At 31.0% G+C, this 6,759-nt stretch overlaps 1 long non-coding RNA gene across 1 annotated transcript; it reads left to right on the top strand.

The window, feature by feature from the left end:
• The first annotated feature begins 433 nt into the window (after nt 1-433).
• LOC139502007 (uncharacterized) lies at nt 434-6,271 on the top strand. Its single transcript, XR_011658707.1, has 3 exons — nt 434-622; nt 3,425-3,520; nt 6,167-6,271. It is a non-coding gene; the product is annotated as an uncharacterized lncRNA (long non-coding RNA).
• Nucleotides 6,272-6,759: the final 488 nt, after the last annotated feature.

Raw genomic sequence — 6,759 nt, 5'->3', positions numbered from 1 at the left:
AAAATACTCTACAATTTTTTTAAGTTAATTTGTTTGATAAATATAACAAAAATTTGTTGAAGTCGTTCTTAAAATTCATATTTTAATATTTTATTTCAATTCTATGGTGCATTTCCGTTTGGAAAATTTAGTTATCCATGCATAATCTATACAACATCTGTCAATTTTGCACAACTTGTAAAGTGAAAAAAAGCCCCGTGACCCATTTTTTGTATTATGTTTTGAAAACAACATGATAACTACATTTTGACAAATTATTAAAAAACATACTATGGACTTAAATTAAGACACCTCACTCCATCTACCTTAAAGGGTACACATACGAATTTCATTTTATAATGATATATTAGATAAATATATATGTTTTTGTTTAAAAGAAATCGTTTCTTACTTAAACAGCTAGACTCTTAAGTTTGATGTTGAATAATGAAAAAAGAACTAGTAATATACTTGAATAAAATCCAAATAATTAAATGAATAATTACAAAAATAGATATTAAATTGACTAATGTTTATTCAGATTGTGTGTCCAAACCTTGTCAAAATGGAGGCTCATGTCAGACATCTTCTTCCGGTTTCACATGCACTTGTGCAGCAGGTTACACCGGAACTTCTTGTCAGAGTAAGTATAGTTCACAATGTCACCAAACACATAGCATATTGTTCTGATTCGCCTTAGAAATTTTTTCAGATTGATGAACTGCTACGTATTGCAAATGTCATGTAAACAAATGTCATCACTTTTTTTTGCAAGAAACTATTGATACTTCGAAAATCAAATCTATCTAGTAAAACTTCGACCTTGAACTAAGTCGCACATAACTGTTTTTGTTCAAAGTCATGTTATTCGATGTTGATGTAGCATAGCTGATATTCTCTTTAAAAAAATAAAAAAAATAAAAAGGTCTTCGTTATGACCATGACCTATTGTAAAGTCAATTGTCTATACAGATTTCTATTAGGCATATTAAATTAAGACGCTGTACGCGTGTAGTACATATTTATATGTGTGTGTACCCTGGGAAATATCACAATGTATACCACATGCTTATTTCGTCAATTTACATACACATTAAAATAGGCATTTATAATTTCAAGAAGAAAGAAGAAACCTCTTATTGCACAGTATTGTGCAATCGATTTGTAAGATCTTCGAACACATTATTTTATGTGTCAGAAACCTATATTATGTCAAAAATTTAACCACAATACAAATTCAGACAGTATCAAACTTAAATATTGTGACTAAATTTGCCCCAACAGTTCAGGGTTCGACCTTCATGGTCGTATCAGGTTGCGCTCAGCGACGCAATGTATTATAAATGAATTGACATCCCATGTTCATTTTGGGAACTTATTTGAACGGTTAACTTTTAAATGAATTGATTCAATTTAATATGATAATTGACCATTAATAATTGATACGGTGCTTTTTGTCCGCAATTTGCTTTTTGTCCAACATATTTGCTTTTGTTCGATAATTTTGCTTTGGGTCCGACACTTTTGCTTTTTGTCCGTTGCTTTTGCTTTATTGTCATATATAAAAATGTGTATATTTTTTTTTGCAGGTTTCATTTTAAACTTTGAAAATACCATGCCCTTTTTTGAAGTTAAATACAGCCATACTCACTTTATAAATGATTTATACACGAAATATTCGTTTCTTTCACTAAATCTATATAAGAAGATTTGGTATGAGTGCCAATGAAACAACTATTCATCTACGTATGATCAATATGTTCTGAATTTACCACTCACGAATGTTAAAAATGATTCATTGGTATGATCATTTATAATTTTGACATACATTTAGTTTCGCCTGAGCACAGCGCAATATAATTAAAATTAAAAACCAATTGTTCAGAGAACAATTGAAGGTCTTTCCACCGGTAAAGATCTATTTTGATATAAAAATATTAAAAATCAGTCTAAAATGTCACTTCCTATGGCTTTATGATGTATAAATATGAATTTAAAGCAAAGGTCAAAATCTACAACGTCCAATTAACCAATGACCTTGAGCTCATTTTCAAGGTCACAAACCAAGGACCTCAAATCAAAAGACGCAAGGTCTTATGATATGTATGGATAATGAGTTATATCACTTTATGCATAATTCTAAATATAAGATGGGCGAAAACTCCCATTTATTGTTTACGCACCCTTTCAACCAAAATTTATAAGTTACGACATGTCGTAACTAACAAGTTAATAAAAATATGTTATATGGTTTTTGAAGAAAAGTGAAAATAAGCCAAAATCAAAATGTCAGTTCATATGGCTTTATGATGTATAGATATGAATTTAAAGCAAAGGTCAAAATCTGGAACGTCAAATTAACCTATGACCTTGACCTCAATTTCAAGGTCACAAACTGAGGATTTCAAATCAAAAGACCCTAGTCTCTAATATGTATGGTTAATAAGTGATATCACTTTAAACATAATTTAAGATATGATAGGGGCTAAAACTCCCATTCATTGTTTACGCACCCTTTCAATTAAAATTATTTAGTTACCACATGTCGCAACTAACAATTTATACAAAATAATTTGTCGATATCTTATAAGGTTAATGAAAATAAGACAAATTCAAAATTAGAATATGACCTTGACCTTTGACCTTGACCTAATTTTCATTTTTTTGGACCGAGGACCTCAAATCAAAAGATCCTAGGTCTCTATTACTTATGGTGTTCCAGTTTAAAATACATTTCAAAATTTTAAATACAAAAAGGGAAATAACTCTCATATGGAGCGTTCATATTGCTTCGGTCGAAATTGGACAAATCATGCAAAGGATATAACAAGCAATTTTATAAAATAAATTTGTCGTAATCTTTTACGGTTGCGAAGGAGTTGTGATCACAAGGAACAGTGTTTGGGCAGATAACTCCTACAAAGAAAAGTATTCGGTTACGCAGGGTAAATTTCAAAAGCGCATAAACTGTTCGATATCATATACCAAATATCTAAGCGACATATTGCGAAACAAATGTTTATCGCAAGAACAAAATTTGGCGGAAGAAAACAAAAATAATCAGAACAAAAACAATAGGTCTTTCCACAGAAAAGTGGAAAGACCTAATTAAGATAAATTCGTGTATGTTCACATGGTCACATTAAATGTGTCAAGTTTACTCTTTCTGTTCAAGTTTTCATAAAATTACAAAACAAAATTGTTCTAGACGTTCGTTTGAATTCCTTTCCATTATTTCACAAGAATTTTAGACTCGTTTCATCAATACAGTACCATTAACTAACCACTGTTTGATGTTTAAAGTGCTTCTATATAAATATATATTTACCTCTCTGTCGCATAATTCGACTAACTGTAACATTCATATGAAAACGAAATAACCAACAAACGAAACAAAAAATTAAAGCAAATAACCAAAACTAAACGTATATTTATCTTTGACCAGATGATCCTTGCCATAATGTTTCATGCATGAAAGGCGGATATTGCGTAAAAGGAGTCTGCTACTGTCCAAATAATAACCAGTGGTTACCATGTGAACGTGAGTGGAATAATCTATATCAGAATTATATGTATAATAATTATTTATCTTTGAGAGAACATCGTTTTTACTTCGCCGCGAAAGAAACAAATGAAAACATAATAAAATGTAATGATTTCAAGAAATTTTAATTTCATTTGTGAAATTAAAATTAAATACGATATCATGTTAAAAAGGCAAAGTAGGTGCATACAATATGCTTTCAAGACAGAAAAAATATCATGAGGGCAATAAAGAAACTTATACATGATGATGGATAAACAATAACTTATTTAATTGAATGAATTTGGTGTGCATAACATGTACCATACAAAACAGAGTACATCTTGATCAGCTTCAACTTTATAATTATAAAGTTTAACACAACTGGTTCGAATGACAAAATATAAAATATGTGTCACTATGTCAACATTCTTTACTTATTACAAATATAAAGTTAAAATCTTAATTTTTTTCAAAATACTGTACATTTTGAAAATCTGTTAAAATAGTATTCTTTATATTTTACTTCTTTTTTTTATGTTTACTTAATAGTACGCAAATGTACCAGACTTTCAATTTAATACATCGGACTCGTGTTTCGTCTATTTAAGACTCATCAGTGACGATAGCCGTGGTGTAGTTGCTAGTGCATCGGACTACTTACAAAACGGTTCCTTGTTCCATCCCCGCTCCTGGGAGAAATTTCAGGGACTGAATTTCGGCTATCCCTTGACACCATCTGCGAGGATGATAGTTTGTCGGAAGTAAAGGGATAAATAGCTGACCCGTGTTAAGAAAGATCCACATCTCTTGCACGTAAAAGACACCCTTGTATATTTAAAAAAAAAGCAGGCTAATGACGCGTCAAGGCAGCACTCGCACCCTATAAGTGGAAAGAGATAAATATAAGTTGCAGTAACTTGTTTCCCAAGCCACTATAAATAAATATGTTTAAAATATCAGTGGTGCTCACATAAAAAAGGTAAAAATCTACACAAGTATAAATTTGAAAAGCATTGAGGACATAAAATACTAAAAGTTGTGCCAATTACGATTAAAGTAATCTATACCAGGGATGAGAAAATCCTTAGTATTTCATATAATTCATACTTTTGCAAAAAAATATAAAAATGACCATATAATTCATTTTCATGTCAACACCGAAGTGTTGACTACTTGACTGGTGATACACTCGAGGACGAAACGTCCACCAGCAGTGGCATCGACCTTAAGATATAAATTGTTACCAAAGGTATCAGGCTTATAAGTTAATTGACGACAGAAGGGACACCTTGTGATTGGTTTCATCCTTACAACGTGTATGGAAAAGTATTAACAAAAACACGTTCGACTTTTAAAGGCAACAAAATGAACGGAACACAACAGTCTTATTCCTGACTTGGTACAAACATTTTATGTAGATGATGGTTGGTTAAACCTGGTTTCATAAGCCCAACTGGTTAGGTTTACCCTTGTCTATGTGAAATTTTGAATTCAAATTACCAATAGTTATATGTGGTCAGGAATTTCGTTACAATCATTCCTAGTTAAATGTACATACATAGGTATAGTTTCGAAGCTTTGCGATACTTAAATACGGGCCATCATATCCTTATTTCTATGTTTTCCACGAAAACCACCTACCGAATGACACTGATCACTGGATTAATACTTATATGTACAACACGACGGGTCCCACATACCAAGATCTACTTACCCTTCCAAAGCATACGATATCACCGCCGAGTTTGGTTGGGATAGTTTTGCTAAGTCTATGTTACTTTTTGTATACTGGTGGTTTTTTTTTATCTTTTAGTCTGTTGATTTTGTTTTATTGATTGAGTTAGATATGTCTAACTTGTTTCAACAACAATCCCATATCGTTGCTTACTAATGTTCCTATATTGGAATCATATTGAGTATCACTGATATTCTCGTCGATTTTTTGTTAGGTTTGTTATGCATTTATTCTGTTTACAGTTTGAAGATTTGTTTTCAACTCTTAATGTATATTGCATTGGTTCTTTTATTAGTTTAACCATTTTTTTAGTAGGTAATGACTCATTCGAAATGTGACACTCACGTAGTTAGTGCTATACTGCCCTGTACCAAGTCAGGAATATGGCCATTGTTATATTATAGTTCGTTTCTGTGTGTATTACATTATAACGTTGTGTCGTTTGTTTTCTCTTATTTTTGAGTGTAAATTCACATTGCGATAAGACGTGTCACGGTACTTGTCTATCCCAAATTCATGTATTTGGTTTTGATGTTATATATATATGTTATATTTGTTATTCTCGTGGGATTTTGTCTATGTGTGTTACATTTTAGTGTTATGTCGTTGTTCTCCTCTTATATTTAATGCGTTTCCCTCGGTTTTAGTTTGTTACCCCGATTTTGTTTTTTGTCCATGGATTTATGAGTTTTGAATAGCGGTATACTACTGTTGCCTTTATCTATAGTACTGAAATTGCAAGATACGAAAAAAACTTCCCTGAAAATGCTTATGATAAAACTATGTATTATATACATTATAATACAATACTTGAATCCATTTCAAAAGAGCAAACACGAGTAATGATAACCCTTAAGTAAACGTTTTTATTTAAACGGTATACTTGTAGAATTAGTATCTCACTATTTTCTCTTTTTTTTAAACAGATTGTTTACCGAATCAATGCAGTGGACATGGAAAATGTATAAACCTTCAAACCGGATTCTCTTGTACATGTGATACGGGTTATACCGGAATAACATGTAATACTGGTATGTTTATAAAATATATCAATACATAACGCGGCGCATTTCGTCTAAATAAGACGCATATGTTATAAAGTAATAGTTCGCTATCCTTACTTTTACAGATTTTTCGTGTGGTTGATGGATTTTGTGTCATGAATTGATAACCCTTTTTCTCTGTGAGTTCACTAATATTCGAATCAATTTTTTTTTTATTCTGAAAAAAAACCAATGCATTGTGAAGTTAATCAAATGTCTATATATTTCATGTGTAAACTATTTCTTTTATCTTGCAGTTGTTGATCGTAAGTATTGTAAGTTGATGGTTGTAAGTAAAGACGACAAAAATAATTTTGAGAACAAGATAAAAAAAAATGCAATTTAAGATTAAAAATGTTCTCATGTCAATAATATGGAATACCGTTTCAAAATTACCAAAACGAGTATCAAACATTTATACACAATTAACAAAAATAAAAAAAGCCAAACAACAAAGCGAGAACAAATAAACGTTT

Source organism: Mytilus edulis, chromosome 13, assembly GCF_963676685.1.
Source record: "Mytilus edulis chromosome 13, xbMytEdul2.2, whole genome shotgun sequence".
Taxonomy (NCBI): Eukaryota; Metazoa; Mollusca; class Bivalvia; order Mytilida; family Mytilidae; genus Mytilus; species Mytilus edulis.
The sequence above is the reverse complement of the archived record's forward strand: the minus strand, read 5'-3'. Positions and strand labels throughout refer to the sequence as shown.